Source organism: Myotis daubentonii, chromosome 6, assembly GCF_963259705.1.
Source record: "Myotis daubentonii chromosome 6, mMyoDau2.1, whole genome shotgun sequence".
NCBI classification, from domain to species: domain Eukaryota; kingdom Metazoa; phylum Chordata; class Mammalia; order Chiroptera; family Vespertilionidae; genus Myotis; species Myotis daubentonii.
In genome coordinates, this window is record NC_081845.1 from 73,673,835 (window position 1) to 73,686,500 (window position 12,666).

The following is a 12,666-nucleotide window of genomic DNA, read 5'->3' on the forward strand; positions in this document are numbered from 1 at the left end:
CATCATACGACACCGACAAGAGTGTGCTTAAAAAATTGTTTTTCTTTGAGTGTCTTATAGATTACATTTCTGAATTTCAGGTCATCTTGTAATTAAATCCCATATGAAATGCCAACCAATCACAGCACCCAGGATCCTGCAAGTCTGCCTAGCTGACCTATCCACTTTTTTTGAATTATTAGAGCAAAATGAAAAATAAATCAAAATGAATGACTATGAATTTTAAAAAGTGAAAAAAGTCACAAAGTTTTCCAAGTAATTCTAACATTCTGAGCTCACCTTAGCCAGTGTTTTTACACATAGATAATTCAAATTGAACATGTAATTGGTTGTTGGCAAACATCAATGATACCAATACATATCTGAATTTCTGTGAATTAAAATTTTGGAGAAGCAAAGACATAGCATAAGTTAAGTTGAAATGATGGCATAAATTACCTGAAAAGGAAAGGACTTCACAGAAATAAGCAAATAGCTCTGTGGTATATGTTACTTTTATATAAAAACAAAACAATGACTCCAACATTATATGTGTGTGTGTATATATATATATATACTAGGGGCCCGGTGCACGAAATTCGTGCACTGGGTGGGCGGGGGGCGGAGTGTCCCTCAGCCCAGCCTGCCCCCTCTCACATACTGGGAGCCCTCAGGCGTTGACCCCCATCACCCTCCAATCGCAGGATCAGCCCCTTGCCCAGGCCTGACTCCTCTGACAGAGGTGTCAGGCCTGGGCAGGGGACCCTCATTTCCCCCCATCACTGGTTCTGCCCCCAGCCCAGGCCTGATGCCTCTGGCCCAGGCATCAGGCCTGGGCAGGGGACCCCCAGACCCCTCCGATTGCTGGCTCTGCCCCTTGCCCAGGCCTGATGCCTCAGCCAGAGGCGTAGCCCCCCATCACCCTCTGATCACCTGATCAGCCCCTTGCCCAGGCCTGATGCCTCTGCCAGAGGTGTCAGGCTTGGACAGAGGACCCCCATCTCTCCCCGATCACTGGCTCTGGCCCCCGCCCAGGCCTGAGGCCTCTGGCCCAGGAATCATGCCTGGGCAGGGGACCCCCATCTCCCTCTGATCACTTGCTCCACCCCCCGCCCAAGCCTGACGCCTCTGACCCAGGCTTCAGGCCTGGGCAAGGGGACCATCATATCCCCCCAATCCCCGGCTCAGCCCCCCGCCCAGGCCTGATGCCTCGGCCAGAGGAGTTGACCCTCATCACCCTCAGATCACCAATCACCGGATCGGCCCCTTGACCAGGCCTGAGGCCTCCGGCAGAGGTGTCAGGCCTGGGCAGGGGACCCCCAGCTCCCCGCAGTTGCAGGCTCCGCCCCTGCCCAGGCCTAACGCCTCTGGCCTAGGCGTCCGGCCCGGGCAGCGGGGACCCGCAGCTGCAGCGGCCCCGCGATCGTGGGCTCCGCTTTAGGCCCAGGCAAGGGACCCCTAGCTCCCGGGACTGTCAGCTTCGACTGTGTCCAGCTCCCATCGCTGGCTCCACCCCTACTTCCTGCTATCACTGGCCAGGGCGGCAAAGGCACCTGATTCTCCGATCATGGCTGGGGGGCAGGGCAAAGGCGGCCCCAGGGCCGCCTTTGCCCTGCCCCCCAGCTCTTAGCTCCCCCCTGGGTTTCTGATCACTGTCAGTGGCAGGGGGCTTCTTCCTGCTTTCCCTTTCACCTCCCTGCATTGTGCCTACATATGCAAATTAACCGCCATCTTGTTGGCAGTTAATTGCCAATCTTAGTTGGCAGTTAACTGCCAATCATAGTTGGCAGTTAATTTGCATATAGCCCTGATTAGCCAATGAAAAGGGTATCGTCGTACGCCAATTACCATTTTTCTCTTTTATTAGAGAAAATATCACATACAATATAATATACATTGGGAAGCATGATATAAATATAGATATAGATAGATATAGATATAGATATTTAAACATCAATAAAAATATTAGTTGGGTAATATACAAATATGTAAAAAAGTTATTAAGAAAAACTCACATATAAGCCATTATATGTGAGAAAGGCAGATTTATGTGTCTTGAACTTTTAGGTTCCATCAGAAAAATTTATATTAATCACATAACAATCCTCCCATCACACCCCACTCCGAGTAGGCTCTTCATTAACAAATTCATCATTTACTTTGCCTCTTTTGATGATCTTTTCAGGACGAATTTTTATTTGAAATTTTCTTGCAAATCCACAAATAAATCATTTAACTATCTATCCTTAGACAACTTTACTGATCATGTCACAGCATATTTGAGTGGATAAAAGTTCCTGTATATATTGAAGGTATAGTGGGCAGAAAAGAAACAGTAGAGGGTTTCAAAGAAAGATACATTTAGACCTAATGAGAGCAGCTAGGGAGCACTAAGTATTGAAGATATGGAGACATTAATGAGCTAATAGGAGAAATCTAAGAGAAGTACTGCTCTGAGGTGACCAGGTGTTATTGGTAGGTATTAGCTGCATTTTAGAGATGAAGAAATATATCCTCTTAAAAATAGGGGTGTCAGTTTGTCCAGTGAGGGCCATTTATTAATGAATTAGAAATTAAAAAATCATATGCAGCCTAGCCAGTGTGGCTCAGTGGTTGAGCGTTGACGTATGGACTAGTGGGTCACAGTTCAATTCCCAGACAGGGCACATGCCCAGTTGCAGCCTTGGAGTGTGCAGGAGGCAGCCAGTCAATGATTCTCTCTCATTGATGTTTCTCTCTCTCTCTCTCTCTCTCTCTCCCCACCCCCTTCCTGTCTGAAAATTGAAAAAAACAACAACAAACAATCATATGCAACTTAATGACCCTTTTTTCCTTAAGAACATGAAATACATGTTTTAAAACTAAGGTAGAAAATGTGCAACATTACTCAAAAGAATCCAACAACTAATAAAAAATATATACTTTGATTTCATATTATAATCTACTAGAGGCCCGGTGCATGAAATTCGTGCACTGGAGGAGGGGGGGGTCTCTCAGCCCAGCCTGTGCCCTCTCACAGTCCAGGAGCCCCATGATGGATCGCCCCCACAGAGGGAGGCCCTGCCCACCCGCTGCAGCCCGCCGGTCAGTGACCTGGGCCTCCCTCTTTGTGTGATCATGGAACCCCGATTGATTGATCACCTCGCTGGCCGGTGGCCTGGGCCTCCCTCTTTGGGTGATCATGGAGCCCCTGATTGATCAATTACCCCACCAGCTGGTGGCCTGGGCCTCCCTCTGAAAGGCAATAATGGGGCGATGGCCAGGCCCCCGACCAATTGCATCACACCTGCCTTGGCTGGCCTGGGGCTAGTGGGTGTCATAGTGTGGTCGTCCAGAAGGTCGTCTGGCTGTCTGGTCTAATTAGCATATTATGCTTTTATTATTACAGATATCCCAGAGATTTAGGAAAAGAGAAGGGTCTTGTAGACCAATGAATGAAGTTTGGCTTCTCTCTGAGTAAAAGGAGAACTACTGCATGCAGTGTTCTAAACACAGGAGTGGCATTCACTGACTTCCATTTTTAACAGGAATATGCTTCCTTCAGTGTTAAGCACAGACTACAAGAGTGAAGGAAACAGGGAGCTAATTACAGAAACCCAGGGAATAGATGACGGAGGCTCGGGTCAGGATGGTAACAGTGTGGTGGTGAGAAGTGGATTTGGAGATGGAAGCATTTCCTATTTAATGACCATAACCCGTTTTTTAAAACTAGCTGTTCTACATGAGCATGCTCAACAGGTACCTGATCCCCAATGTTTTGGAATAAGGCATTAACTGTCATTTAACCCCTCCCCTTCCAGACTGATTTCCTAAATAGAACTAACTAGTTTTAAAACTCAGTAAAATAACAATGTGTCATCCTATACAATAAAAGGCTAACATGCAAATGGACTGAAAAGAGAAATGACCAGTCGCTATGACGCTCACTGACCACCAGGGGGGAAGGTGCTCAACACAGGAGCTGCCCCCTGGTGGTCAGTGTGCTCCCACAGGGGGAGTGCCACTCATCCAGGCTCACAGCTGGCGAGCGCAGCAGTGGTGGCAGGAGCCTCTCCCGCCTCTGCAGCAGTGCTATAGGAACTCTCAGGGGATGTCCGCCTGCTGGCTTAGGCCCACTCGCAGACCCCCCCCATCCCTCCTCCCCTAGTGCATGAATGTTGTGCACCAGGCCTCTAGTGTAAAATAAATGTAAAAGACGAAAAATAGCACTTACTAGTTGCTAAGCGATATGATTAACAGATGTTTCTTAAGGGGTGTCATGCTCATATATAACTGCTTATGTCACCAGCATCTTAGATGCACATCCCTTCTGCTGATTTCAGAATTTTCACATTTGTACATGGAATACAACTTGAGGCTCTTTCTGCTCCTTATTTTCTTAGCTTTTTCTGATATAAATATCACTGGCAAATACTAGACTAAGGTATTCTACAGGCATGTCTATTTTGAGGATGGTACTGGTGCAATCTGCCTTCAGGTTGGATGGCTCCAAGGCAGGAAATGCCAACCTAAAATCAAAGGATGGGAAAGGAGAACTGAGGTGTGAGCCAGGTACAAACTTTCAGTTGGTGACGTAGGAGCAAACACAGAAACATGGCAAAGAAACACTAAAATCTAAGGACAGATGGCTAAGGGAGAATCTGTGAAACAGAATTTGGGGACAAAAGCTAAATTCTCTACAACATGTTTCATGCACCCTTCCTGGTTCTGCAGTGACAACTGAAGTGCACAGTGGTTGGGATTGCTGAGCCATCCTTACCCTATTGCCTGAAATTTGGGCTCTTAGGAATGTTTGTCTCATTTAGAATTTAAATTTTTTGTTTGGTCATAATTCAAATAACCTTTTCTTAAAGTGCTAAGTCTTTTTGTTTTTGTGTTCCTTTTTTATCCTGACCTGAGAATAATTTTTCCATTGCTTTGCAGAGAGAGTGGGAGGTGGGAGAGAAGAGAGACACTGACTGGTTGCCTCCTGCATATGCCCCAATTGGGGGCAGAGAGGGAACTCACAACCCAGGTACATGCCCTTGACTGGGATCGAACCTGTAACCCTTTGGTGCTCAGGCTGACACTCTAACCACTGAGAGCACTGGCCAGGGCTAAAGTGCTAAGTTTTAACAAAAAAGTCCACATCCCAGGGCTGTGGGCAGATAGGACTGACTTATAACCATACTACTGTGTACCTGAGATAGATGAGGTATGATTTTCTTTGAAACTGAAATTTTTCTTTGATGTTTTCTCAAAAAAATGTTGGGTGTGGTAATATTTTACAATGTGCTCATTTTGAACTTACCTAACTCTTTACTTTTTTTTTATTGTTTAAAGTATTACTTGAGTCTCCTTCCCCCCCCCCATTGACCTCTCCCCTGCCACCCCCTCCACCAAGCACAAGCCCTCACCCCCCTAGTGTCTGTGTCCATTGGTTTTGCTCATATGCATGCATACAAGTCCTTTGATCTCTTTCTTGCCCCTTTACTCCCCATCTTCCCTCATAGTTTGTACAGTCTATTCAATGTGTCTGTGTCTCTGGTTCTATTTTTGTCCATCAGTTTATGTTGTTCATTATATTCCACAAATGAGTGAGATCATCCTATCTAATAAAGAGGGAATATGCCAATTGACCCTCACACCATCGCAAAGATGGCAGCGCCCACAGCCAATAAGGAGGGAATATGCTAATTGACTGCCCTGCCCTCAAAGATGGTGGCGCCCACAGCCACAAGATGGCTGGCAGGGGAGGGCAGTTGTGGGCGATCAGGCCAGCAGGGGAGCAGTTAAGTATCGATCAGGCTGGCAGGGGAGTGATTAGGGTGTGATCAGGCTGGCAGGCAGAAGGGGTTAGGGGCAATCAGGCAGGTGAGCAGTTGGGAGCCAGCAGTCCCAGATTGTGAGAGGGATGTCTGACTGCCGGTTTAGGCCTGATCCCTGTGGGGGCAGTTGGACATCCCCCAAGAGGTCCAAGATTGGAGAGGGTGCAGGCTGGGCTGAGGGACAACCCCCCCCAAGTTCACGAATTTTGTGCACCAGGCCTCTAGTGTGATATCAAAAAGTATGCTTTACAGAAGTTGGAAGGGAAGGAATTAGTTCATATTGTACTTTTTTATATGTTTTGTGTTAGAAGCATATGTTAAATAATACATTAACATTTTTTAAGAAAAAAATATTCTGTAGAGAAGCCAGAATGAAGATGTAGTCAGGTGACAGTAATTTCTTATTGTATTAGTTTTGCCCACACAACTTGTGAAAGGTGCGACTGCTATTCTTACACACTGCCTATGCCCTTCTTAAAGGAATAGTTCCAGCAAGCAGTGACTGGCCAGTGAGGGTCAGAAACAAAATGAGTAAGGGAAACCCATACTACACCAAGGAAGAAACTCATTGATAGATAGAAATGAAAGGAGACAAAAGGAAGCAAACAGGAAGATGAAAAAAACAGCTGAAAGAAAAATGTGCAAAGCCAGAAAAATAGTTAAATAAAATGGAGTCTACAACCTACTATTTACATGGCCTGTCAACATCAAATGTTACCCCCAATAGCACGGACTCCCTAGTTTTCATGTCCATTTAGAAGAGCTAGAGCGCACCACGAGTTCTGCTTGTATATGGCATTCATACTAAAAGAACAGCTCTCTGAGGAGGAAACCAAATCAAATTCCAATTCTGATGCCTAGATTAGAAGTTTCCTAATTATGCCTAAAATACATATATAATCAAACAATTTGAACAATGATCCCACGTAAAGGTGTATTCGAAACACAAGCTTATTATTTAAAGAACATATTTCTAGGAAGATCTAAGAATATCAAATGGCAATTTGACCTTTGGTTTTCAATGCCAATATTTCCAGACTAAAGTACAACATGTCAGGCATAACAACTCATTCATTGTAATCTAGTTCATCATTAATCAAAAGGATGAGAAAAATTAAGTGTAGTGACTTTCTCTATGTATTTTTAATATTTTTATCAATTGACTAAAGTCCGCCAAGAGGAATATAAGACCTGTTTTTTTATTGTTGTTAATCGTCACCTAAGGATATTTTTTCCATTGATTTTTAGAGAGAGTGGAATGGAGGGGGAGAAACAGAGAGACACACCCATTGGTTGCCTCCCACTGGGCCCTGACCGGAGCGGGGGGGTCAAGCCTACAATCCAGGTATGTGCCCTTGACCAGAACCAAACCCATAAGCCTTCAGTCTGCGGGCTGACACTCTAACCACTGAGAAAACCTGGCTGTGGCAGATCTGTATTTTTTAAACACTAGTTTGTTATTTTTATAAGAAATCATTCATCATATTTGTATTTGCTAGGTTTGGTTAAAGCATTAATTACACTCATCTACTATTTCATCCTCAAGGCAAATAACAGTTTGGTTTGAATTCTAATAAAGTCCCTAACCAAGATTTCTTTGCCGTGGAAGAACAAGTAAGGTGACAGTTTCCTCACTTGATTGATGATAGATCATTGCTAGCTGATGAGCATGTGATACAATACACTGGTGGGGATGCTCTATTTATATTTACCCACACACAAATATAAAATAGAAATATAGATTGCATTTATAATTTTGAGCCACACTTCCTTCTCTCTTCCTATTCTAATATTCCCTGCCATCTGCAAATTCCTCTCAGTGCCTGCCAGTGAGGTCCGATGATGCCCTGGCAGCTGCATGTAGCTGGCAGTAGAATGCAGCCACCTGCCAATCCTTGGCTTCGCTGAGTCGAGTTCCGTACAGCTAGGTGTGCCCCGCTCACAATTAGACATGCAGTTACTGTCTCTAATTCAAGGTCATATTCTGTCTTATTTAAAAGTGATAATAAGCTTGTTTCTTCCTAAAAAGTACAACCTTTCAAATGTAGACCATGTCAATTTCCCCCCCACTTCATTTCTAACCTTCCTTATTTCAAAGATGGGAGAAAACGTGAGAGACATGCAGAGTCTGGAACACTTGAAAACGTATTACTTTGCTTCTGTTTCTCACACACTCAGCACAGTTTATCCTGTGCTGCCTTACAACTCTGCTGTGACCTTGCTGTGACCTTCATTTGTTGGCAGATCAGGGGCAAGTTTCCTTCTCTTGAAGATAAACTTTCATTCGCCTCAAACATTACATGCCAAGAACTTTTCTGACACATTCTTCATTGTCTATAAACAGTTATCTGGCTGAATTGATTCTACCTCCAAATCCCTTTAAAACCTATCTTTTCCTCTCCAGTGTTCAGACCCTCATCATTCTCTTATCACAAAGATTCTCAATTTAGTCTTTCCTTACTCAAGACAGCCTCCAAACTGTTGCCATAGTAACTTTTCTAAAATCAAAATCGAATCCTGGCAGTGCTGGCTCCCCCTGGAAGGGGGCTCCCCACAGTGAGTGGGGCACCAACTCTTCGCCAAGGTTCAAACGGCCGTCCTCATCTGGCCACAGCGTCCTTGAACGCAAGTCCAGCTGCTCCCACAGTCTCCTTAGCTTACAAAACCCCAGTGATGAACCTTGGCTTTCTAGTCTAATGCATTGTTTGATTTGGTTTAATCCAGAATTATCTCAAATTCTTTATGGCAAGACTTATTGGGGTGGAATTTCTCAACTAATTTGTCCCCAGAACCTGTTTTCATACATCTCCCAGGACTAGTTCAAGACACACCCTGACAACCTCACCTAAACAGGCTCACCTCCCCAAGTCTCGCTCTTTTACCTTATCTTGGCTAGTTTCCTCTCACCACACTAACTTGTTGTCCGTCTCCCCCACTGGAATGTCAGCTCCATGAAGAGGGGTCTTGTTCGTTTCCTTCATCACTGTACTCCCAGTGTCTGGAGCAGTAACTGCAGTACAGTCATCATCCAATTGTTATTTGTTGATGCTGAGTGATTGCTATTCCCTCTGTGTGATAAGCCCCACTTCTCTCTATTGGGGAAACCCCTATTCAACTTTCAAACCCAATTCCAAGTTCACTTCTTACAAGAAACATCCCCAATGTCACACCCCCGCCCCCAGCAAATCTTTCTCCTCTGAATCTACAACTAGCACCTAGAATATATTTTTATTAAAGCAATTACCATACCTAACTATAGTTAATTATGCCTTTTTTACTCCACTAGGCTAAAAGCTCTAAAACAGTGTTTTAATCATCTTTTTATTTCCGATGTGAACATACTGAAAACTCAGTGACATGTTGAGTGCTCGGTAAATGTTTACTGGGTGATAAAGTAAATGTCTCCTCGCCAGTCAGCTTCAATCAGTCTCAGAACACTTTTACTAGAAACTTTGCAATTAGTTGCTTTTCATTTTTCTTTTTTGATGTAGCACCACAGGGGGAAAAAGATCACAAACTAAGTTCTTTCACAGGTTTTAAAAGGGGTTGATGATGCAAAAAGTGCAGACCCCCTGCCCCACTCTCCCATCAGGGGCTGGCCTCTAGCTGACACAATAGCAGTGGAGGTGTGGGGTGACAGCCGTCACTGACAGCCTAGAGAGGACCAAATGGGCCCAAGGAACAGTTCCACCTAAGTGGCCGGTGCTCACTGTGGCTAAACCCAGCAGTAAAAACCACGGATGTACAACCTCCCCAAACCCTTGCCCACAATCCTCCCTCACACATTGCAGCAGAACCCAGTAGAGGCAGCTGGGACACCTCCCATACTAAGTACAGCATAGCTGGCAGCCTCTGGTTACAGGAAAGCAGCACCAGGAACTCACAGGCCCAGAGCCCTATGGCCTACCAACCCACATTGGGGTGGTGCCCTGAGACCAAGGCAACCCAGTCACAGAGTGGACACCCACCTCCTCAGGGAATATGGGGCATTTTCCACAGCGAGGACAACTCTGCCCCACTGAAACCCTGGACGTCCCAGCAGTGCCGGTAAGAGAAAACAAAAACTTGTGCTATCACATTATCTACTGGAAAACAAAAGACCTCTACGTATCAACCTGCTAAACTGTCAACACCAAAACAGTACCTACATGATTTCAATTCCCCAAATACCCAGGCAGAGAAATAACCCATCAAGTACCATGAACAACCAAAGTAACATGGCAACTCAAAGAAATGAGGTCCATAGAAAACAAAGGCATATAACACTGTGACTTAAATGACAGAGAATTCAAGATGGCAGTTTTAAAAAGAACTAAATGAGATATAAGAAAACTCAACCAGTCAGTTCAATGAACAAAAGAAGTACTTTCTCTTTTATTAAAGAGACAAGTTGTAAAGAAAAATTCTAGAGCTGAAAAACTTAATACATGAGATGAAGAATGAATTGGAGAGCTTAGGAAACAGAACAGACCAGATGAAAGAAAGAATTAGTGATTTTGAAGACAGAAATCTAGAAATGACTCAGGTGGAAGAACAGAGAGAATTGAGAGTTAAAAAATGAAAGACTCTGAGAAATATTTGACTCCATTAGAAAGACCAATATAAAAACAGAGAGCGAAGGGGTCAGAGAGCCTATACAAACAAATAATGGGAATGTCCCAAACCTGTGGAGAGAGCTGGACCCTTGAATCCAATAAGCTAACAGGATGATACCTCATCAGTTCAATGCAAAAAGACCTTCCCTAAGACATATTAAAACTGTCAAAAGTTAGTGACAATGAAAGAATTCTCAAGGCAGCCAGAGAAAAGAGGAGTATAAACTATAAAGGAAACCCCATTATATTATCAAATTTTTCAGCAGAAACCTTACAGGCTTGGAGTCGAATCAAATACTGAAAGAGAGAAATCACCAGCCAAGAACAATATATTGGTCTCAGAGGAGTTTTGGTGAACTTGACCTTAAAGGCAAGGGAAGTAAAAAAAATAAATGAATGAAATCATACCAAACTAAAAAGCTTCTGCACAGCAAAAGAAACCATTAAGAAAACAAAAAGGCCACCAAGCAACCAGAAGATATTTGCAAATGATACCTCCCATATGGGGCAAATATACAAAGAACTCATACAACTTAACAACAAACAACCCAAGTAAAAATGGGCAGAAGGATCTGAACAGACACCTATTACACTGGCTATTATCAGTAAGACTAGAAATAACAAGTGTTGGAGAGGATGTAGAGAGAAAGCAGCCCTCATACACTACCAGTGGGAATGTAAATTTGTGTAGCCTCTATGAAAACAGTATAGAAGTTCCTCAAAAATTTAATGAAACCAATGGAGAGAGATAGCAGGGGGGTGAGGGCATGTACGGGAGTGGGTTGGGAGGGCAATGGGGGAATATGGACACATATGTAATACCTTAATCAAAAAAAAAATAGAGCTACCATATATATATATATATATAACCCAGCAATCCTCTTTTGAGTATCTCTCCCTAAATTTGAAAATGCTTATTTGTAAAGATCTATGTACCCATATGTTCACTGCAGCATTATTCACAATATCCAGGACATGGAAACCCAAGTGTCTTTTGATGAATGACTGATAAAGACATGATATGAGATATATATATATATGATAGAATAGTACTCAGCCATAAAAAAATGATAAAATGTTATGTTGTGACAACATGAATGGATCTTGAAAGCATCATGTTAAGGGAAATAAATCAGACAGAAAGAACAAAAACCATATGATTTCACTCATGTAGGATATAAAACAGAAAGCAACAAACAAAAACTCATGGGGGTGGATGAAGAGAGTAAAAGGTGTCAAACATATGGTGACGAAAGACCAGACTGAGTGTGGAGCACACAATGCAATATATAGAATTATGTACCTGAAACTTATATAATGTTATTAACCAAAGTTACCTCAATAAATTTAATTTAGAAAAGTAAATAAAAGGGTTTGATAGGTTTCTCTAGGCATATCTGAGGACACTGGACAAGAGAATGAAAATATTGTATCAACTTAAATTGAATCCAAATGTAGAAATCTGCCAGGTAAACATACTAATACTATATGCAAACCAGAGCAGCTTCTGCCAATACCTCTCAGTTAAGCTTTCTGACTATTAACTGCTTGAACCCATCATTCATTCACTCACTCCAGTCAGCCCACATTCACTAAGTTCTGGCAATGAACTCCAGGCACTAGGATTAGGGATTGGATTTATGGAGATAAAAGATACTATTTATGCCCTTAGGGAGGATAAGGTCACAATCATCAGCTGGGGTAGGCAGGTCAGGCAAGAAAATAAACACTACGAAACAGGTGGTAAGTGAGTAATACAGAAAAACACATGTTACAAGAGGGGAAAAGTGCTCAGCAAGGGCTTCCAAGGGGAGGACTCACCTGAGCCAAATTATAATGAATGAAAAAGAATGATCAAGAATGAGGAGAATGGACAATCCACAGGGAATAACATGCAAAAAAAGGCACAAAAAGTTGACAGCGAAGTGTTGTGGAATGGGCAGAAATTAAAAGTATATGAGAAAAATTACTTTGGCATCGGTGTGAAGGACTTTGGGTGGGGGAGACGGATGGTGGAATTGGGAATTAAAGTAACATACTACATCCTGCATGTGGAAGATAGGGAGAAGAAGAAGTGACAGATGGAAGAGTATCCAGAGACAGGAAGGAGTCCTGACTAGCTCCCAGATTTCTGGCTTGAGCATCCAGTGTCCCACTCACTCTTCCTGGAGGCAGCGTATAGTGGGCTGTGGTTCGCTGTCCACTCTCCCCCACCCCCCTCAGGACAAGGGCACACACTTCTCCAGGGTCAGAGAGTGCTGAAGACTGACAGCTTGCAGCAGATG

At 43.5% G+C, this 12,666-nt stretch overlaps 1 protein-coding gene across 2 annotated transcripts in view; it reads right to left on the bottom strand.

The window, feature by feature from the left end:
• Nucleotides 1-12,666, bottom strand: part of PRIM2 (DNA primase subunit 2) — a 282,575-nt gene that overhangs the window by 15,768 nt on the left and 254,141 nt on the right. The gene's annotated exons all lie outside the window — the stretch shown is intronic.